Source organism: Cornus florida, unplaced genomic scaffold (assembly GCF_030987335.1).
Source record: "Cornus florida cultivar Cherokee Brave unplaced genomic scaffold, ASM3098733v1 CherokeeBrave_3.0.0_Hap2_Chr04, whole genome shotgun sequence".
In the NCBI taxonomy this organism is placed as follows: Eukaryota; Viridiplantae; Streptophyta; class Magnoliopsida; order Cornales; family Cornaceae; genus Cornus; species Cornus florida.
This window is the reverse complement of record NW_026775574.1, coordinates 78,955,616-78,979,382: the sequence shown is the minus strand read 5'-3', so window position 1 is coordinate 78,979,382 and position 23,767 is coordinate 78,955,616. Positions and strand designations below refer to the sequence as shown.

Sequence of the window (23,767 nt, the reverse complement as noted above, 5' to 3'; positions counted from 1 at the left end):
ATTTCATAAGTATTTAATGTCTATCAAGATGAATTGACACAAAATAAGGAAATGTATATCAAGATTGTCCAAGCAATGGTTATACCATCATGCATAATTTTGTACCAATCCAGCTTTTGTCACATTAGGGTAAAAAATTTAATTAAGCTATGTTAGGGAGCACTGCATAAGCGTAAAGCGTTTCAAAATTGAAATCAAAGAAATTTTATTCAAAATTTAAATTAAATTTTCTTTAATTTCAATTACAAAAAGAATTAGTGCTTCAAAATGCAACATTATTTTCAACCATCTTTGTCACAAAAACATGGGGGTTACCAAATGCAACATTATTTTCAACCATTCAAGCTTTATAAACTCTAGATTATGTTAGCTCGTATGATTCATTAGGTTCCCTGAGGAAGGATTGTGATCCCCCAACTAATGACTCTGTTAATCTGACCCCAAATTAAAATCCAATAAATAGACTTAAAAACTCAATTTTGTATATGTGTGTGTGTATATATATCTATATTGCAGTTACTAACTTACTATATATTATGTAACTTGAAGCTGCTCATAATAACTTATCCGGTCCAACTTTCTACCCAGCTAACCGCCAAATTTCTTACTAATTGTCATTTTGACCTTGAAATTGCTCTTAAAAAAAAGAACTAGATTTAATTGTGTTGGTATTTAAAATAAATCAGGACACTATAAGGCCCAAAAGTTGATGATGCACTAAAGGACTAGACTTAATTGTGTTGTACTAAAAAAATAAAAATAAATAAAGAAAATTCAAGAACTCAAAAAATAGAGAACAGTTTTGAGAGAATTATAAAAGATAATTATATAAAAAAAGAATAAGGATAACCTCTTATGTTTGGATCTTATACTTACACAAAACAATACATTGGTTACGCAAACAATATAATGTTGTTACCTAAGCGATATAAGTTAGTTGTTACATAAGTGATGTAAAATTGTTGGGTAAGTTATTGTATTGACAAGATATCTAGAGTTTAACTGATGAATAATGAATGTCATTGTAAAATCAATAAATGCAAGAAGAAAAAAAAAAATCAAGATTTTTTGGAGCAATGCCCATTTTATGGCTTTGAGCTGGAATCAACCTAAATAATTACCACCACATACCAATCCGGTTGTACCAAAATCTGAAATTCCATCTGGAAAGTCTGGCAATTGAAATCTATTTTCTATCTATTCTTCTCTGGGAGAAATTAAGAAGATAAGAGAAAATGGCTGAGATTGCACTAACTTTTCAGCTCGACCACTTGACATTCTTCCTTCGAGAAGAGTCAAAACTCTTGGGAAGAATAAAGGAAGAAGCTGAGTGCGTCAGAGATGAATTGGAACGTACGAGGGCGTTCTTGAGAGTAGCTGATGCAATGGAAGAGAGTGACCTTGAACTCCAAGTATAGGTTAAGCAAGTGCGTGAAGTTACCTACGACACTAAAGATGAACTGGACGAATTCATGCTCCGCCTTGCTCGTCATCATGGGGACGGATTCTATGGTGCCCTTCATAAGCTTTCTCACTCTATTAAAAACTTGAAAGCTCGCCATCAAATTGCTTCTGAGATACAAAGAGTAAGGTCTAGAGTGAATATAATTGCTGAGGGACATCACAAATACCGTTACAAATTTAACGTCTCAGAGCAAAGCTCAAGCTCCAATACTGTCAATAACACATGGTGTGATCGTCACGGTGATGCACTGCTACTGGAAGAAGCAGAGGTTGTGGGCATTGATGGGCCCAAAAAGCAGCTGATTGAGTGGCTTTTGGGCGACACATCGAGACTCAAAGTTGTTTCTGTGCTGGGAATGGAGGATGGGAAAAACTACCCTAGTAAAGAAAGTCTACGATAATATCGGGGTGAAGAATCATTTTCAAAGCCATGCTTGGATCACTGTTTCACAATCCTTTGATCTTAAAGAGCTTCTCAAAGACTTGATTCAACAACTCTTTGATGAAGTCAAGAAACTGGCTCCTCAAAGATTGGAATCCATGGACAACAATAATCTGAAAGCACAATTCAAGGATTTCCTGCAACGGAGAAGGTACATGTTTGTTCTTGATGATGTGTGGAGTATAAATGCATGGGATGCTTTAAAATACGCATTGCTTGACAATAATTGTGGCAGTCGAATACTACTCACAACGCGCATTAGTAAACTAGCTTCTACCTCTTTCGTAGAATCATAGATTACCACAGTAACATCTACACTATGGAACCACTATCTCCAGAGGAGTCTTGGACTCTGTTCTGTACGAAAACGTTCCAAGACAACAGCTGCCCTCCACATTTAGAGGAACTCTCATGAAGTCTATTAAAAAGGTGTGAGGGACTGCCACTTGTAGTTGTGGCAATAAGCGGTGTTTTGGCCACGAAAGAAAAAAGTGGAGTACATGAATGGGAATTGGTCCAACGCAGCCTTGGCACTCAATTAGAAGGAAATGAACAACTTGAGAGTATGAAAAAAATTCTCTCTTGAGTTATAATGATTTACCTTATTATCTAAAAATGTGTTTCTTGTAGTTGAGTATATTTCCGTAAGATTATCAGATTAAGAGAATGATACTGATTTGGCTTTGGACCGTAGAAGAATTTGTGGAAGCGAGAGAAGGAATGACAATAGAAGAAGTTGCCAAAGGCTACCTTAATGAGCTTGTTAATAGAAGCTTGGTCCAAGTGGCAGAGTTACATACAGATGGAAGGGTTAGAAGGTGCCGCGTACATGACCTTTTTTGTGACATTATTACTTCAAAGTCGAGAGAACAAAGCATTGCAGTGATTCTTAATATACTCCGGGATGATGAGAACAATGCTTTAGAAAGGTATGTGAGTGTGTAAGAACACTTAAGAAGTTTTGGAAGTTTAAAGTTTTTAGGAAGTTTACATTCTGCCTATTTCGAACTGGTAGCCAAATTGAAGGTTTCACTTCTATCCATTGGGAACCGGTACCTACATTGGGAACTGGTAGCCTATCCCTCTACCGATTCAAGAATCATGTCGAATTCTTCTCTGCCGATCCTGAACCGATAGCCAAATCCAATACCGGTTCAAGGCTTCTTATCAGTTTAGATAACTTTAGTTTCCTAATCTGTTTTGATTCCTTTTTGGTCCAGACTTCCTTCTAAAATCCTATGCATGAATTTCACTTATTTTACAAATATTCTTAGGTCTTCCAAACTTCTATATAATGCCTTCTTCATTCAACATTGAGGTATGACTTTACGAAACAAAAATTCATTATTTTGAGAAAGCTTTTTTGAGAGATATTGTTCAAAAAATCAATCTGATTTTTCTGATTTTATTTTTGAGAGCACACACATAAATATACAAGTAATTTAGTTGTGTTGTTCTCTATCTCATCTGAATTGGAGCTTAATTGAATATTCAAAGATTCCGAAAGAGCATATCTATTTCTTCTAGATATTCTTATTTATTCATTTAACATTGTTTCATTAAGATTTAGTTTATGCATATTTAGTAAGATTCTTTTAATTCTTTTTTTTAACAAGGCAACGGGCTAATTGATTTTCATCAAGGCTGAATGAATTGCGCGAAGGGAAGAGAAAGAGAGAGCTATGAATTGCACAAAAGGTAGAGAAAGAGAGATCTATGAGAAAATTAACCAAAAAAATTTTCATATTAAAAAGAAAAAGAAAAGAAATTTTTTTTTCTCATATGCAATTTATCCAAATCTCGAAAGAGGTCTAATTTACCCTTAATATTTCGTTCCACTTATTAAAATTATCACTGTTTTACCATTCCTCTCTCTACGTATCTTATATTCCATAGTACCAATACCACTGATGATGAAATATTTACTGAAAATAATATATAGTTATAGGTCATAGAATTAAAGAAAGAAAAGGTTTTCATGACATGACAAGAAATATTGTTTTAATCTAAATCTCTATTCCAATTTTACTTTACCGATAATTATATATATGACTTTCTTTTCAAATTAATTGGTTGATTAGAAAATAATTTCATAATTATAACATTGCCAAATATGAAACCTTCAAGAACACCACAAAAACACCAAAATTCAATGATTGTTTTCGTATTCAAATAACCTATTCTATCGGCAACCTAACAAGAACAACTAAGTTTACCTACCAATTTCATTAAACAATAGAAGGTACCAATACGCAATAGGGGTTGAAATTCCAATAGACTTATTGGAGGGTCCCCATTGGTGCTCATCCAGTAAGAATTGAACCTACGAATTCGCCAATTATGAGTTGGGCGCTTTAACCATTCAGTTATGGATGCTTAGCGGCCTACTTGTTAAGACCTAGGACTCCTTCCTCCTAGTATTATTACGTCTTCCAAACTTCTATATAATGCCTCTCTCATTCAACATTGAGGTATGACTTTAAGAAACGAAAATTCATTATTTTGAGAAAGCTTTTTTGAGAGATATTGTTCAGAAAGTCATTCTGATCTTTTCTATTTTATTTTTGAGAGCACATACATATATACACGAGTGATTTAGTTGTATTGTTCTTTTTCTCATCTGAATTGGAGCTTAATTGAAGATTCAAAGATTCCGAAAAAGCATTTCTATTTCTTGTACATCAAATTTAGATCTTGAAGAAAATGAGTGAAGTGATCACACTTTGAAATGATCAAAGCATTCGAGAAGTGTTGTTTGATCTATCAGCAATCCTTCTACAGAGATAAAGAATAAGTCTGAGGTCAAGTGCTATTAGACGGGACTTCGTAAGGCCAAAGGATTGTCAGCAATTGGTTTTTGGTACAACGATAGGATGTGAGCCTGAGTCAAAGTTCAGTGTACTTTGTTTTCAACATAGTGGATCGTTTTGCTCTAGATTGCATAGTCCACAAGGTTTTTTCCACAACAATTGGTCTATTTTGCCAATTGGGGTTTCCTTACTAAAAATCCTGGTATCATCTCTCAAACTCTACTTGCTTTACTTTTTAATATTTATTTTTTGTAATTATGGATGTTAAATTGATTATATTGCTTAGGTAAATTAATTAATCACAAAACTTGGACAAGTTGACCTATTAATCTGATCTAGGTCATTTGGAAAGTTAATCACAGTAAAATCAACCAACAGTTTCCGCGCGGCGTAACTTACACTTTATTCTAAATCAAGTCCCAAAACTTCCTTCACATTGCCTTTGCAAGAAGTTGGCCGAGAGATACTCTGTTTGGTACTGATGCTTCTTTTCCTTTTCCCTTTCCTTTTCCTTTGTAGTTTGTCTGTTCTTTTTTGTTTTGCCAAATAATGAGAACAATTGAAGCTTGTTTAACACTATGATAGTAGTCTGCAGCTACATACATACATGATCATTATGAAAATCAGTCATGTATCATAGTTCACTTGGAGTGTTATGAAATGATTGATTTTATTGCATAGAGGGTCATCGCGTGTGTTAATTGGATGAATTTGGCACGGAGGGAGAGTGAGGGTGTAGAGATCGAGAGTTACTCCGAATATGAATATTTGAGGCAATGTTGTTTCTTATTGCTTCTTATTAGTGCCTAGCTATGGATTTGTGAGGCAAATTTAAAGAGTGACCCAATGCAGCTTCAATATTGATTATCTTCATCATAATTTTATAAAATATTTGTTCTACAGTCCCAACATTTAGAATTTTCCTTCTATATAATTTTCTTATCGGATTACTTTAATTGAACATAATTTTATAAAATATTGTTCAATATCAAAGGATGCCGCCACCTTCCAGAAGCCCCACAAAACCACCAAAAGTCAATGATTTCATCTGTGTTTGATCAGATCAACTCCTATTATGAATTACATATTCTGCCGGCCACATTAAACAAATATATATATATATAACAGTTTACTTTGTATTACTTGTAACCTACCATTATTTTTTAAACACCACTCCTTGTTAGATTATATATGATTTTATATATATATATATATAACAGTTTACTTTGTATTACTTGTAACCTACCATTATTTTTTAAACACCACTCCTTGTTAGATTATATATATATATATAAATATAACAGTTTACTTTGTATTACTTGTAACCTACCATTATTTTTTAAACACCACTCCTTGTTAGATTATATATGATTTCATATATATATATATAACAGTTTACTTTGTATTACTTGTAACCTACCATTATTTTTTAAACACCACTCCTTGTTAGATTATATATGATTTACTTTGTATTACTTGTAACCTACCATTATTTTTTAAACACCACTCCTTGTTAGATTATATATGATATCATATATAATCTAACAAGGAGTGGTGTTTAAAAAATAATGGTAGGTTACAAGTAATACAAAGTAAACCTAACAATTTCATTAATCTATCATATATAATCTAACAAGGAGTGGTGTTTAAAAAATAATGGTAGGTTACAAGTAATACAGAGTAAACTGTTATATATATATATATGAAATCATATATAATCTAACAAGGAGTGGTGTTTAAAAAATAATGGTAGGTTACAAGTAATACAAAGTAAACTGTTATATATATATATATGAAATCATATATAATCTAACAAGGAGTGGTGTTTAAAAAATAATGGTAGGTTACAAGTAATACAAAGTAAACCTAACAATTTCATTAAACAATAGAAGGTTACGAAAACTAACTAAAATTCACCTTGTTCATATATTCTTTTGCTTTCGTTGCAAAGTAATTGTTAAATTCATGAAATAAGCTGTCAGAATATATTTTCCATGTGTCACGCTCCTTTGATACATAATTTTATAAATATTATCTTTACCTGTATAACATATTCTGCCAGCCAAACAAGACAATATATATATATATTGTAATCCCGCGGTGTCAATGACCACCTCATTCTTACGACTCCTTCCTCCCACATTCTCTATAGTTATTATATTCAGCTTGTGGTTCTAACAAATAAACCAAATTTGGGCCATAGACCACTACCTAGTATCGTTTGGGTCTTTATTGGTATTTCACATTTTCCTTTTTCTCAATTATATTTTCAAATTAAGAAAAAAATTAAATATGCGGTGTTAAGTTGTGCTGTTAAAAAAGAAAATAAATAAAATGTAACAATAAGCATTTGTATTAATCGATTTTTATTTTTTATTTTTTATTTTTTATTTTTCGTGCAATATATTGCAGTAAAACATGGTGCCTAAATAATATATTTCACATTTAATGCAGTTACAATAATTAAAGTTTTGGATTCACCTATTAGTGACTTTAAAATTGAGGAATTTCCCGTTTAATTTTTCTCTAGATATTCTTATTTATTCATTTAATATTGTTTCATTAAGATTTAGTTTATGCATATTTAGTAAGATTCCTTTAATTCTTTTTTTTAACAAGGCAACGGGCTAATTGATTTTCATCAAGTCTGAATGAATTGCGCGAAGAGGAGAGAAAGAGAGAACTATGAATTGCACAAAAGGTAGAGAAAGAGAGATCTATGAGAAAATCAACCAAAAAATTTTCATATTAAAAAGAAAAAGAAAGAATTTCTCATATGTAATTTATTCAAATCACAAAGGCGGTCTAATTTACCCTTAATATTTCGTTCCATTTATTAAAACTCTCACTGTTTTACCATTCCTCTCTCCAGGTATCTTTTATTTTTATTCCATGGTACCAATGCCACTGATGATGAAATATTTACTGAAAATAATACTGTAGTTATAGGTCATAGAAAAGAAAGAAAAGTTTTTCATGACATGACAAGAAATATTGTTTGAATATAAATCTCTATTCCATTTTTACTTTACCGATAATTATATATATAACTTTCTTTTCAAATTAATTGGTTGATTAGAAAATAATTTCATAATTATAACATTGCCAAATATGAAACCTTCAAGAACACCACAAAAACACCAAAATTCAACAAAATTCATACTAAGATTGGGAGAAATAAAGAAGATCAAAGAGAATGGCTGAGAGTGCAGTAGTAGCTTTTCTGCTCAATCACTTGAAATTTTTATTAATAGAGATATATATTCTATTAATTTTGCGCCACATCAAGGTAAATATAAACTTTCTACAGGGGAGTAGGCAAATATTGCCCTTATTTTATTAGTGGGCATCCGATTTGAAGCTATCATCTTGTACTGATAGTAAAAATTTAAGGAATGAAAAACAATTGAATAGAATAGTTGTCAGGGGAAAGAAAAGTGATGATAATAAATAAATAAAAGAAAGAAAAGTCAGTGACAGGGAGGGAGGTTGCTAATTGCCGCCGTCAACTTTCTATCCAACCAACTGGCAAATTTCTTACTAATTCTCATCTTTCAACTTGAAATAAATAAAATAAAATAATGGTTAGTAAAATTGATTGCAAAGTTGAGGGACAGTGTAAGGACAAAAGATGATAATGGCACCAACGAACCAAACTTAAATTGTGTGATATTCGAATTTTCCCCTCAATTTCATATAAATATATGACAGATTCATACTCTTGCATATTGAGAGATTGGAGAGTTTGGCTGAGTGCAGTAATTTTTTAACAAAATTCGTAATTGTTCTCCTCTTTTTATTTACTTTCATATTGAGAGATTGGAGAGTTTGGCTGAGTGCAGTAATTTTTTAACAAAATTCATAATTGTATATCAATACCATTTATTTTTATTTTCTTCCTTTTTTTTTTCTTTTTTTTTTTTTTTTTGTTCTTTTCACAAAATTCATGTTCTTGTAATTTTATTGTCAAGACAATTAGGACTTTATTTATCAATGAGGTGAAATTAAAGATTCAAAGAAATTCCAAATTAGTTCTTAAAAATCATATAAAAAAAATTATAACAAAACTCAAAGTATAAAACATAAAAGAAAAATTAAAAATAAAATTCCATTCCCATCACCATCCAAATTAAATCTTATTAATCGCATAGAAAAAAACCAAAAAAAAAATCTAAACTTAAACTCAAAGCGTAAAACAAAAAAGAAAAATAAAAGAAACAAATTACTATTTCCATTACCATTAGCATTAAAGGAGTTTAAAGGTTCATGAAGTTTTAATTGTTATTCAATGTTTTCCATACTAACAAGATGATTGAGTTACTTCGTTCAATTCTATTATTTCTTCAGTTGTGAGATCTTTTATTATTATTTACAAAGAACAATATCAAATCCTACTAAGACAGAGAAGAGAAAGTTAATACGAAGTATAGAAAGAGTTGAAAGAGACGAAAAGCAAGAGAAAAAGATGAGTTAACAAAAAAAATACAAAAACGTTAATTAAAAAATGGAATGACAAAAAGATTTTACCATAATTGAAAAGGATAGTTGTGATATTTGAAAAAAAATAATTATTAAATTGTAAGGTTAGATTTAAATTGTAATTATCACACTTGTGATTGCTTCACACATAGGACGGATAACGCACATCGTTCGTCTTGTGCTTGTTGATTGATAATTTGGTATTGTGAAAGGGTGTTATTGTAACTTGAGATGAAAGATAATGTGATAGAGGGATGCTGGGTCAACTTGGGTGTGCTCTCGGAATTCCAAACCCATCTATTTCCGCCTACATAATTTTGGTCCCCATCCATTTATTTCCACTAACACAAGTTGGTCCCAATCCATCTATTTTCACTGGCACAAGTTGATGATATTAGTCCAGTCTAAAGCAATTTTCCAAAAAATTCAAAACCCTGATTGTCCTGAGCAATGTTAATTAAGCTACATATTTTGTAACTTCAAGCTCTAACCAACTTATCAGCTCCAACTTTATATCTAACCAATTGGCAAATTTCGTAATTTGTTACAAAAAAATATATGTATCTACAGATAATCAGACAGATACGGCCATTTGATGATTGTAACGTTACAGGACAGTGTAGGCCCTAAAAGATGATATTGCGCTGAAGGACTAGACTTAATTGTGTGGTATTCAATTTTTCACCTCAATTTCATTTTTCATGAGTCATTTAAATATATGACAAGTTCATACTCTTGCTTTAAACTGCTAAATTTTCTCCTCTTTTAATTAACTGTATACTGAGTTTGGCTATTGAAATCTATTGTCTGTTTATTGTGTATTATTGTCAAGAGAAAAGAAAAGCCAGCGTCAAAAAATGATATCCAGCTACTAACCAATATCAAGATCCTCTATTGTAACCAATTCTTTTTGCACGGTGCGCGAAATTTTTTTTAACACAATTCAATTTATTTCTAATACATCTGTTTTACATTTCAACAATTTTATTCTAAATTTCAACAAATGTGTTGAAATAGCGTTGAAATATGTTTTAACTTTTTTAAAATCTCTTTTAACATCATTATTTATCGTTTCAACACACTTAAATCCTATTTTATATAATACATTTACTCTATATATTGAAATTGTATTAAAATATAAAACAAATATACTGAAATGTGATTTAAATGTATAAAAAGACATCACAATACGTGATAGAGGACTTCCACAGCACTCGAATTCCAAAAAATGAGTCTTCGGCAACATAAGTGTGTTGCCGACAGTCGCAAATACTCGACAGTTCCAAATGCATCTATTTCCACTCACACAAGCAATTTGTCCAAACAATGCAAGGCAGATTAATGCAGCTCATTCAAGATTGTCCTAAGCATTGTTAACGTATAGAGGACCCACTTTTTGCTTTTGAGATTCACTGATTCAATCTACCTGCATAATTACTGCACACTTATAAAAATATTAACATTAGTTTTGTGTAACATTACAGTAAAAAGATAACCGCGTGAGGGCGATCAAGTAAAAAAATATTTAGTGAACCAATCACGTCTTAGAACAATAAATAATAAATAATAAATAAATACAATTAAAGATAATTACCCCTTGAATGTTGCATTATGACATTTCAACCCCAACTACATTGTAGAATAAACTGCCCATGATGAGACTCCATTGATAAATCAGTTACTCCATTTTTTTAGCTTAGCGAAAGCTAAAGCCTTTTCGTAACACACAAACACAAATTCTTAAGCTGAAGATACAATTTTTACTACTGTTTCAGTTTTAGATTCTCAAAAATGATCAAAATTTTCAAATGGGTGTTTGGAAGGGTTGAGTGTGTTCCGTTGAATGAAATTGTGAAGATACAAGAAATTCCTTCCCTCTTTCTCTCTCTAGAATTCTTGTATTTCAACCAAAAAAATATCTCCCCCTTCTTTCCATTACTTCTCCTATTTATAGATATTTACAAATGTTGATGGACTGCTGGATCTAGGTCCGTTCCTCCATGAGTCCTGGTCATCTTTGATGGGCTTATTCGCGTTCGTCCCATATGGCAGTGTCTTTCTATGGGCCTGACCCATCTGTACGGACCGGATGTCGCGTTTGCAAGTCATATCCGGCCCATGTCATCTCGGGCCTCCTCAACTGCCCTCATAATTACCCCTTGTTTAATAAGGGGGTAATTATTGAAGGCGTCTCATCATGACGTTGACGGCTCGAGAAACCCACATAGGGGAACGGACGGTCAGATCCAGAATCAATGTTCCGGGGCTCGATGAATTTCTCGCCTTCCTGACGCTTCGGCCCTCGGGTCCCCCTCGCCTTTATAAGGCTCTAGAATACCACTTCATGCCTTTTTACTGTCTCCATCATCAGTCAAATCTCTCTCTTTTTAGAACAGTGCTAAGCTTTTTCCGGTGAAATCCTTCAAGAGTCATTCTTCCAGCGGTCTTGCAGTGCTCTTTGTTGCTTTCTACCTCAGAGGTTAGTTTTGTTCCTTTTTACTTTCGGCAGGCTTCTTTTTACCCTTTTAGATCCTTCAAACACTTCCACCATGGTTGTAGATCTCGATGTTCTTCGTATGAGACTTAGACTTCCTGAAAACATCCAAGTTAGGGTTTGCCCTAAGGATGTTAATATTATGACCGGTGCCGGCCTCCTTCCCGGCGAAGTTTTATTTTCAAACCTTCAACTGAATGTCGTTAGGTTCCCTCTGCACCCCTTCTTTAATTATGTCTTCAATAGACTGGGGATATCCCCCCTGCAGGTAAACCCCAATTTCTTTAGAATCATATCCGTTATGCTACTGTTGATTCGTGACAGAAGTCTAGACCTTGACCTCATAGATCTTCTTCTGTGTTATAAGGTCAGTAAGATCCGAACTAACGAGCCCTTCTACCACCTCTACCCGATCAACAAGATGTCCATATGTACAGACACAATCAAATCTGAAAAGGGTTGAAGGGATAACATCGTGGGTATTAGTGGGGCTTGGTCTTCGCCGGCTGCAGAGGATTACCCAATCCCGAGCGCCTTTGGCGTCTGTTCTGTTTCCTCATATAAAAAATTCAAATCTCACAAAAACGATTGTCCCTGCGAAACATGTGTTCCTCGCTTTTGTACTTTCTTATGCCGCTCCTTAGGAATACCTTGTGATGACTTGAGCTACAGTGTTTGCAAGGATAGGAGTAATTACTTGAAGAAATACGTTCTGAACGATATTCCTTCGTGCTCAAACCTCCTCACTTCAGGCAACCTTCTAGCGCTCTCATCCCTCGGCTATACCATGAGCAGGCTTCAGATTTCATCCTTTGGCAGGAAGAAAAATACTCCCCCAGCCACTTCTGCTGCTGGGGCAACCTCCTCTCCTACATCAGCCTCTTCCTCAGCCACCATCTCTGACACCATCCCGAGCACGGTGGCTATTGATTCTATTGTCAGCACCTCTGCTACCAACCCGAGCGCGTCTCCACAAATCACTACAGCCCCTGCTGCCGCTGGGGGCGCTCGGGACAAAGAACGAGGCAAAAGGCCTCATCCTGACAGTGGAGTCGACCCTGAGGAGGAACCTCTTATAAGAAGGACCCGGGTCTTTGGGCCGGGTGCTCTCTTGCACCGCCCAGTCAGAGCTCCTGCCCCCTCTGGGCCTGTTGCAGCTGGTGCCTCTGCTTCTGCTTCAACCTCCCCTTCTCTTCCCACTTTACCACCATGGGCTCCTCGGTACACCCGAACGGATGGGACGTTCGTGAAGCCGAACGAGACCATGCTAAAGGATGGCCAGACCGCCATGGCGTATTATAGGAGCATGTGGACTCCGAAAGACCTTGAGGCGGCGAAAGGTCTATCCCAGAAGGATGTGTTCAGCCGCTTTCCCCAATCTGCCATGGAGGTGACTTTTATTTTCCAACTCATGAATCCTCTCATATTATTTGGTCTTGCCTTCGTCCGACCAGACTATCGGTTTAACCATTATTAATGTATATCTATGCAGACTTTGTTCGGAATGATGGCTATGCAGAAACAGGTTGAAATGGGGAACGCCAGGGCTCGTAAGTTTTCTGATAGCCTGGAGGTGGCCAATAAGGAAAACGACCTTCTCGCCAGCAAGAATACCGAGGTATTGGCTCGGCTTGAAAAAACCGAACAAGAAAGAGATGTCTTGAAGAAGGAAAACGACTCTCTTCAGGATGAGAAGGATGCCCTCCAGCTTGAAAAGAGTGTCTGGCAGACTGAGCGTGATTCAATCAGAGACGAAAAGGCAGAGCTCCAGCGCCTTCTGGCTGATGAACAGTCTGCTCGGATGGCTTTTGAGAAGAGAGCTCTGGACGAGCATACTGCTCTGATTGATACCATCAGCAGAGTGAATGGTGGGATGCTGGCTCTTCATGCTCGGTTCTCAAGGGTCGGCGCTCTTAGATATGCTCAAGGATTCCGAGAAGGTTTCTCCGACCGAGTTCCGGATGAGGGACAGACCAGCTCAACTCCAGATGAGGTCAATAAGGATTTAGGGATTGACCCTCTGGAGGTCTATGTTGACCCAGAACCCACCGAAGCGGAGCGCATATTTGATGAATGCCAGGACATTGCTTCATCTAGGATCACTACAGCTCCTCCTACCGCTCTGCCTCTAACCGCTCCTCAATCGTCAACTGTGGTATCTCCCATAGCCAATGCTGACGTTGACCCCCAGCAGAATGACTCTGTTATTCATCTTGATTCCCCACCTCGTAAGGGTGAGATGGCTGATGGGACTGAGGAGGCGGACCGGCACAACCAGGAGGCTGTTGGTACTGGGGCAGCTAGCTAGGACTCCTCCGGACTCTCCGATTCTATACTTTTTTGTAACAATGTGACTTGAATACTTCATCATTTTTTTTTTTGTTTGTAAATCCAATGCTTATCATGAATGAGATGACATAACTCTTTTTCTTTTTTTCCTTTGTGTTACGCTCTGTTCAAACCCATTTTCAATATATATATACCTTTTCTCTCTTTTTTTTTATATTAACTTTGTCGCGTGCTTGTTTATGGCAAGTGCTTGGCGTTCGGCTTGTGGTGCCAGCTGCCACTTATCTTGCTTAAGTGCCTGGCGCTCGGCTAGAATACCACTTGCCACTTGGCTTTTCATTTTTTAGCAAGTGCCTGGCGTTCGGCTTATGGTGCCAGCTGCCACTTATCTTGCTTAAGTGCCTGGCACTCGGCTAGAATGCCACTTGCCACTTGGTTTTTCATTTTTTAGCAAGTGTCTGGCGTTCGGCTTATGGTGCCAGCTGCCACTTATCTTGCTTAAGTGCTTGGCGCTCGGCTAGAATGCCACTTGCCACTTGGCTTTTCATTTTTTAGCAAGTGTCTGGCGTTCGGTTTATGGTGCCAGCTGCCACTTATCTTGCTTAAGTGCCTGGCGCTCGGCTAGAATGCCACTTGCCATTTGGCTTTTCATTTTTTAGCAAGTGTCTGGCGTTCGGCTTATGGTCCCAGCTGCCACTTATCTTGCTTAAGTGCCTGGCGCTCGGCCAGAATGCCAATTTCCACTTGGCTTTTCATTTTTTAGCAAGTGTCTGGCGTTCGGCTTATGGTGCCAGCTGCCACTTATCTTGCTTAAGTGCCTGGCGCTCGGCTAGAATGCCACTTGCCACTTGGCTTTTCATTTTTTAGCAAGTGTCTGGCGTTTGGCTTATGGTGCCAGCTGCCACTTATCTTGCTTAAGTGCCTGGCGCTCGGCTAGAATGCCACTTGCCACTTAGCTTTTCATTTTTTTTTTATTTTTAGCAACCCATTGAAGAGGAAAGTTATTTTCATAAATTTCAGGAATTTGCACATTCATACGTACTTGATTGACAACAAACAACACCCAATAAAGCCGAAACTTAGCTTTTATTGGTAGTACCTCTTTAGAGACGTGGCATTCCAGGGCTTGCTGACCAACCTTCCTGCCATGGTTTCTAACGTATATGCTCCCTTGCCTATGACTTCTACAATTCTGTAAGGGCCTTCCCAGGGTGGCATCATTTTTTTGACTATCCCCACCTTTCTTTTCAAAACCAGATCGCCAGGGGCAAAATCTCTGTGTTTCACTCTTTTGTTGTGACTATTCGCCAATACTTGCTGGTATGATGCTAACCTTATTGCTGCAGCGTCCCTCCTTTCGTCTATCATATCGAGGTTCAATCTTAACATCTTGTCGTTCTGATCTCGACTCCATGCTAAGCTTCTGATAGTTGGGACCAAGTGCTCAACCGGTATAACTGCCTCGGTACCATATGCCATTGCAAACGGGCTCTCCCCCAGTCGGCCGCCTTGGGGTGGTTCTGTAAGCCCATAGGACGTTCGGGAGCTCATCCAACCACTTCCCTTTATGGTCCTCCAACTTCTTCTTAATGCAGGCGAAAATGGTTCTGTTTGTAATTTCTGCTTGTCCATTGGCCTGAGGATGACTTACTGCAACCAACTTCTTGTTAATTCCATACTCCTCCAGCAGCTCTCTTACTTGCTTGCTGTCGAGGTTCGTGCCATTATCCATGACTATTAATCTTGGAACGCCGAAACGGCAGATAATATTGTTCCAAATAAATCGTCTCACATGAGTCTGAGTCACGCTAGGATATGATTCTGCTTCCACCCACTTAGTGAAGTAATCCGTGGCCAGTAACACATACTTGTTCTGAGCTCTTGCCGTTGGCAGAGGACCGACCACATCCATCCCCCATTGCGCGAAAGGCCATGTCGAGGCCATTACGTGCAATTCCTCAGGTGGTTGGTGGATCAATGGTCCATATCGTTAGCATTTATCGCACCTTCGAGAGAACTCCTCCGCATCTCTTGACATGTTCGGCCAGAAATACCCTTGTGTCATTGCTTTATGCGCTAACGATCTTCCCCCAGAATGATTGCCATACACACCTTCATGAATAGCTTGCAATACCTGCTGCGACTCTGCGGGGGTGACACACTTCAAGTATGGGCCAGAGTAGGATCTTCTGTACAGCTGGTTATGCACGATGTCGTATTTTACAGCATTCTTTTTGAGTTTCCTAGCTTCATCCCTTTGCATAGGCAAAACGCCATCTCGAATATAAGTAATGATGGGGTCAATCCAACTCGGTTCATACGGTATGACGTTGACTTGCCAAGGGTCAGAGTCCAAAGGTTCTTCGAAAATAGATGGCTAGGTCAATATTCCTACTGGAATCACCCTCGCCAATGTTTCACCGGAACTCGAAGCACTACATGCTAACCGGTCCGCATCTGCGTTCTGTTCCCTCGGTAACTGTATGAATTCAATCTTCGCAAAGTCCTTGGCTTTATGTAGAACGGCAGAACGATATGCCTCCATCATGTTATCCTTGGTCGCGTACTCACCATTTACCTGCCGAACAATCAACTGTGAGTCACTATAAACAGTCAAACTTCTGACCTGTAGCTCTCTGGCCAACTTTAACCCATTCAGCAACGCCTCGTATTCCGCTTCATTATTGGTGGCTCGGAACTCAAGTCTGAGTGCTTGACTCAAAGAAGTACCCTCTGGGGTTTGCAGTTTAACCCCAATTCCAGCCCCCATCTGGTTAGAGGAGCCATCCACATAAAGTTTCCAAAAGCCTCACCTGAGGTCTTCTTCCGTATCTTCAGAGTCACATTCTAGCAGGAAATCGGTTACCGCTTGTCCTTTGACAGCTGTTCTCGGCTTATATGTTATGTCAAATGAACTTAACTCTATGGCCCACTTTGTCATTCTGTCAGAGAGTTCTGGCTTGTGCATAAGCACTCTGATTGGAAAAGTTGTTAGAACAGCTATAGGGTGGGATTCGAAGTAATGCCTCAACTTTCTTTTTGCGTTTACCAGTGCAAGTATCACCCGTTCGGCCTTCGAGTATTTTCGTTCTGCCTCGGTCATTGTTTTACTGACATAAAATACCGGGTGTTGCACGCCTTCCTTGCAACGAATCAGAACGGCACTTGTCGCAACACTAGATACTCCAAGATACAAAAATAACTTTTCTTCTAGATCCGGGGCTGACAGGACTGGTGGATTCTGCATATATTCCTTCAAATGGGTCAATGCTTGTCGTTGCTCATCTCCCCAGACCTGTCTTCCATGACTCCGAATCGTGTCAAAGAACGGCTTACAGCGGTCTGACAATTTTGAAATGAATCGACTTAATGCAGCTATTCGTCCTGTGAGGGCTTGCACCTCTCTGATTGTCTTTGGCTCGACATTCTTAATCAAAGCCTCTGCTTGAGCGGGGCTAACTTTGATGCCTCTATGGTTGACCACGTGTCCCAAAAACTGACCGGAACTCACACCGAATGAGCACTTGGTTAGATTGAGCCTCATCCCATATCGCCTCAGCACATCAAATATATCTTGCAGATGTTTCAGATGATCATTCTTCTTCCTACTCTTTACTACCATATCATCAATATAGGCTTCCACAATCTTTCCTATTTGATCCTTGAAAATTTTGCTAACAAGTCTTTGATAAGTTGCTCCCGCGTTCTTTAGTCCGAAAGGCATAACTTTGTAGCAGTATGTCCCTCGCTCGGTTACAAAAGAAGTTTTTTCTTCATCTGCCGAGTCCATAGGGATCTGATTATAACCTGAATAAGCGTCCAGAAAGGTTAAGCGTTCATACCCGGTGGTAGCATCCACCATTTGATCAATCTTTGGCAGCGGGAAGCTATCCTTCGGACAGGCTTTGTTCAAATTGGTGAAATCAATGCATACTCGCCATTTCCCATTCTTCTTCTGCACGACAACGACGTTGGACAACCAATCAGGGTAGTGTACTTCTCTGATAAATCCCGCATCAAGCAGCCTATCAACTTCCTCGGCTATGATTTGGTTGCGTTCTGGAGCAAATCTTCGTTGCTTCTGTTTTACTGGTTTGAAATTGGGATTGACATTCAAAGAATGACAGGATACGGAGGGATTAATTCCAGGCATGTCTAGGTGACTCCATGCAAATACATCGGCATTGTGAGACAAGAAGTCAGCTAGCTCTTGCCGCTCTTCCCTGGTCAGTCTTATTCCTACTCTGGTAGTTCGTTCTGGCTTGGACTGATCGATCTGCACATCCAGAAGGGGCTCTTCGGTCAAGTCAACTGACTCTTCCACCCTGTTCTGCTTGGGCGGAGGTTCCTGTAATTGCTATCTGGGGCTTGCCGGTCGGACGGGCGCTTTCCCTTTCCCAGCATACTTTAGTGTAACGGAATAGCACTCTTTGGCTGCAACCTGATCCCCACGAAATGTCTATTACCTTATTTCCATCGGGTCCGAGGCACCTCATGACCTGATGCAAAGTTGAGGGTACTCCTTGGACTCTGTGAATCCATCCTCTTCCCATCAGGAGATTGTACGAAGGGTAAATCTCTACAACCACAAAAGTTTCCATAAGAGCTCGTTCTGCAGCTTGAACTTCTACTTCCACCATTCCGACGGGCTCCACCCTCTTGCCATCGAATCCTAACAAGGGATTTCCAGTGGGCTTGAGCCTCTCTTGTTCAATCTCGAGCCGATCAAATGTGTCCCTCGGCATGACATTCGCACTGCTCCCGGGATCGATCAGAACTCTGCGCACTAGGCAGTCCGCCACTGTCAAACTGACTACCAACGGGTCTTCATGGGGGATTTGAACACGCTGCAGGTCTGTCCTGTCGAACTTTATCTGTATCGATGTGATCTACTGGTGTAGAGTATTCACACTGCTGACCCTTTTCTTCATCTGCGCCTGCCGTAGGCGCGCTCGGAGCAGCTCATCTGAATCTTCGCTGGGCTCGGGTCGACCGTGGATAGCATTGATTATACGAACTGGTTGTGAATTGTGGGAGCTTTGTTTATGGCTCCTTTTTACTTGTTCCATCGGTCGATTCTGCTTTGTCGCCGAGCCTTGAACATAACCCGCGAACTCCCCTCTAGCTATCAACATCTCCACTTGCCTTCTCAAATTCCTGCATTCATTAGTCTAATGACCGAAATCGGAATGGAAAGCACAATGTTTAGTCTGATCCCTCTGTTCGAGGGGTTGCCTAATTGGCAGTGGTGGATGAAACTTATCTTTGTTCTCCTGATATAGCCTCGCCAGAGTGACCTTCAGCGGAGTGATCAGCTCTTCCTCCCTGGACCTCTTTTCTGCCTTCCAGGAGGTCTGACGCTGCGGCTGAGCCTGCTTCTGCCTGATCTTTACCTTGGACTTTTCCTTGGTCGACACGAGCGACGCTGTCCGAGCATTGGCTGCCTCCTCTTCTTCTAGGCGCACAAAGCCGTCGGCTCTTTCATTGAGTTCATCCATAGTCGTCGGCGTGTTCACTACCAGACTGGTATGGAACGGAGTGCCACGTGTCATGGCTAACTTGAAGGCTTGAACCGCTGTAGAAGGGTGGCATTCGATCACCATACTCTTAGTGAGATTAAACCTGGTGAGAAAAGCCTGGAGACGTTCATCTTTGTGCTGTCTCATTGTGAATAGGCTTGAGATGTCCTTTGGCGGACGCTTGTTCCCATAGTACTGACTTATGAACCGATCGCACAGATCTCGGAAGCTACCAATGGAGCTCTTAGGCAAGTTCTTGAACCAGCTGAGCGCCGGTCCAGCTAGGCTTGTAGGGAAACATTTGCACATTAAAGCGTCGTTTTCCGTATTCAGGGCCATCTTCAACTGGATATGGTACACATGATCGATCGGATCGGTTGTTCCGTCAAACAGAATAAATACTGGCATAGCAAACTTCCTTGGATGCGGGGCATTCAGGATCTCGTCAGTGAATGGTGAATCAACCGTTCGAGCTGCGGATCGGAGCGCTTCATGCTCTCTTTGCCAAGGCGACGCAACTTGGCGGCGATCAACCTCTATCACCTCCTCTCGGTTGAACCTTTCCCGATGCGGATCTAAGGTCATGGCTTCGTTCTGTCTGATCTGCTCATGTCGCGGATCAACGTGAGTCGATCCTTCGTGATCCTCAACTCGACGAGCATTTGGCGGCAAATCATCCATCCTTCTTTCATCACGGTGGAGAGCTGACTGACTGTTCTCGTCCTGCTCGCCTTGATGCGCGATATTAGATTGAACACCTCCTTCTCCGGCCGGAGGTGGACGCGAAACCGCGGGCATTTGCTGATGTTGCATTCCAGCTTTCAATTCTGCATTCTCTTTTTTGAGAGCCTCGATCAAGTTCATCAACTCCTCAAGCTTTGTTTGCTGGACAGCCTCCATCGGATTGGAGCTTTCACCTATCATTATTCCTGAACGGAGTAAAGGCATTAATCTCAAGTTCGCGAGTAGATCCGAGCTTCGTGAGTGGGAATTTTTCAGATCTGGTTTCGAATTCTCCGAATTATGCTCACGGTTGACGAGATCTGAATTGTCCGAATTCTAAATCCGTCAGATCCTGCCACAATCGAACAACTCGTTGTTGCGTAGATCTGAAGCCACTTCTGCCAAAGCTACAGGAACTAAAATTCCTCCAGAGTAGGTCACAATCGCTCAGATTTGGATCCAACTCCCAAAGATCGAGTCTCGATCACCCGAATTGGTCTGAATCCACGTGATATTAATCATTGATCAACCAATCTTCCATGATTCCCACAGACGGCGCCAATTGAAGATACAAGAAATTCCTTCCCTCTTTCTCTCTCTAGAATTCTTATATTTCAACCAAAAAAATATCTCCCCCTTCTTTCCATTACTTCTCCTATTTATAGATATTTACAAATGTTGATGGACTGCTGGATCTAGGCCCGTTCCTCCATGAGTCCTGGTCATCTTTGATGGGCTTATTCGCGTTCGTCCCATATGGCAGTGTCTTTCTATGGGCCTGACCCATCTGTACGGACCGGATGTCGCATTTGCAAGTCATATCCGGCCCATGTCATCTCGGGCCTCCTCAAATTAAAATTGATAAAATTTGAGAAAAATAATTAAAAAAATTGAACCATCCGATTTGAAGCTATCATCTTATGCATGTTAATTGATAGTAAAAATTTAAGGGATGAAAAACAATTGAATAGAATAGTCATGATGAAAAAAAATCAAAAAAAAAAAAAAAAAAAAAAAAAAAAAAAAAAGAAAAAGAAAAAAGTCGGTGTCAGAGAGGGAGGCTGCTAATTGTCATCTTCAAATTTCCATCCAACCGACTGGCAAATTTCTTACTAATTCTCATCTTCAACTTGATTGCAACGTCGAAGGACATTGTAAGCCCAAAAGATGATAATGGCACTAACGGACTAGACTAGACTTTAATTGTGTGGTATTTAACTTTTCTCCTGAATTTCATATAAATATATGACAGATTCATACTCTTGCTTTAAGCTGATTTTTCTCCTCTTTTTATTAACTTTCATACCGAGAGATTGGAGAGTTTGGCTATTGAAATTAAGAAGATAAGAGAGAATGGCTGAGAGTGTAATAACTTTTCAACAAAATTCATAACTGTATATCAATACCATTTTTTTTTTTTTTCCACAAAATTCATGTTCTTGTAATTTTATTTATCAACAAGGTGAAATTAAAGATTCAAAGAAATTCCAAATTAGTTTTTAAAAATCACATAAAAAAAATTCAAAGTATAAAATAGAAAAGAAAAATTAAAAATAAAATTCCATTCGCATCATCTTCCAAATTAAACATTATTAATCGCATGGGGAAAAAAATTCTAAACTTAAACTCAAAGTTTACCATTTCCATTACTATTATCAAGGAGTTTAAAGGTTCATGAAGTTTTAATTGTTATTCAATGTTTTCCATACTAACAAGATGAGTTACATCGTTCAATTCTATTATTTCTTCAGTTGTGGGATCTTGTATTATTATTTACAAAGAACAATTTCAAACCCTAATAAGAGAGAGAAAAGAAAGTTTATACAAAGTATAGAAAGAGTTGAGGGACAGGAAGAGAGAGAAAAAGAGGGGTTAACAAAAAATATAAAAAAAATTCAAAAATGTTAATTTAAAAAAGGGATTACAAAAAGCTCTTATCAATTATCATAACTGAAAAGTATAGTTGTGATATTTGAAAAAATAATTATTAAATTATAATTATTAGGACCAGTTGCAATCACTCACACACGTGACTGCTTCAAATACAGGAAGGATCACCTGCGTCGTTCATCATGTGCATGTTGATTGATAATTTGGTATTGTAAAAGGGTGTTATTGTAACTCAAGACGAAAGATAGTGTGAGAGTGCTGGGTCAACATTGGTGTGCTCTCAGAATTCCAAAATCATCTATTTCCACCTACACAAATTGGTCCCAATCCATCTATTTTCAATGGCACAAGTTGATGATATTAGTCCAGTCTAAAGCAATTGTCCACCCAATTCAAAACACTGATTGAGTGATTGTCCTTAGTAATGTTAATTAAGCTAGATATTTCGTACAAAAAAAAAAAGAAGAAAAAAAGATAGGTATCGGCCATTTGATTAGAGGTCTGATTTCAAACCTATCATTATGTGTGATATCTCGCATTGACAGTGTTGTGCATGTTTGGTAATCATCAAGGTGTTATTTTTTGTTTGGAAAGTGTTTAGTTGTCGTAAAATATTTACGAATAAAAAAATATTAAAATTTAATTAAAATAATTTATTTATTAATTTTTAACAAATTATTTTATATGCTCTATTCGATAGACTCGATCGGAACTTCGACCTAAGTCTTTACAAAATATAAAAAAATATATATAAAAGAAAAATAAATATTTTACGTTGGAGCTCAAGATGAAAAACAGTTGTTTTATAGGTGTTCTGCCGACACTTGGCAAGTACTCAGCAATTCTAATGCAATCTCTAGTCCTAAGCGATGTTAAGCTATAGAGGTCCACTGTTTGTTTTTGTGATTCGCGTACTACTTCAATCAGCGTGTATAATTTTTCGAACTATCGTCAATCATTTTGGGAGGTTGAAGAATATTTTCTCACAAGTCACGACCACCCATATAGACAAATTTAATGCTTAGCCTTCTTAATCATGTTTATTTAAATGCATAGTCTTGGTTGAGTTTCTAAAAATTTGTTTCCAAAAATTCAAAAAATAAAAACTGTTATGCAATGATTAATAATCATAGAAGACAATTATTTGATATAATGTCTTTATTAATCGAGTTTTGAGAAAAATAAATTCAAAGCAATATTTTTTTGAATCAGTTACGGTGTAATCAAGGTTTCAATGTTTTTGTACAATGGAATTGATAGGTTATCATCCACTTAAAATTGATTCCAGCTCAAAATCACCAATTGCTGGTCCCCACGATCCGATCCATCTACTTCTACCGACACAAAACCATGAAATTAGTCCCACTGCTCTAAATCAATTGTCCAAACAATGTCTTATCAAGATTGTCCAAATTTTATGCTAATTGAGTTATAGAAGGGCTCATTTAGTAATTACCACTACTACACTTCATCATTTAATTAAATACATTTCAGTCAGCTTCATCCTCTTGCTTTTTCTTTCACAAAGCTGTCTTTTGTCATAGTTGTCTTTCAGACTCGGTGCCCTTTCCACTTTCTATTCCAAAGAAAGTCTTCCCACACAATTGGGAAATTGTTGGAAATTCCTTCTCAATCGATCTTTTGTTCTCTTGATAGA

General features: G+C 38.0%; 1 pseudogene; it reads left to right on the top strand.

Moving 5' to 3' along the window:
* The first annotated feature begins 1,827 nt into the window (after window positions 1-1,827).
* Window positions 1,828-13,997, top strand: LOC132305165 (disease resistance protein RPM1-like; annotated as a pseudogene).
* The last annotated feature ends 9,770 nt before the right edge of the window (window positions 13,998-23,767 follow it).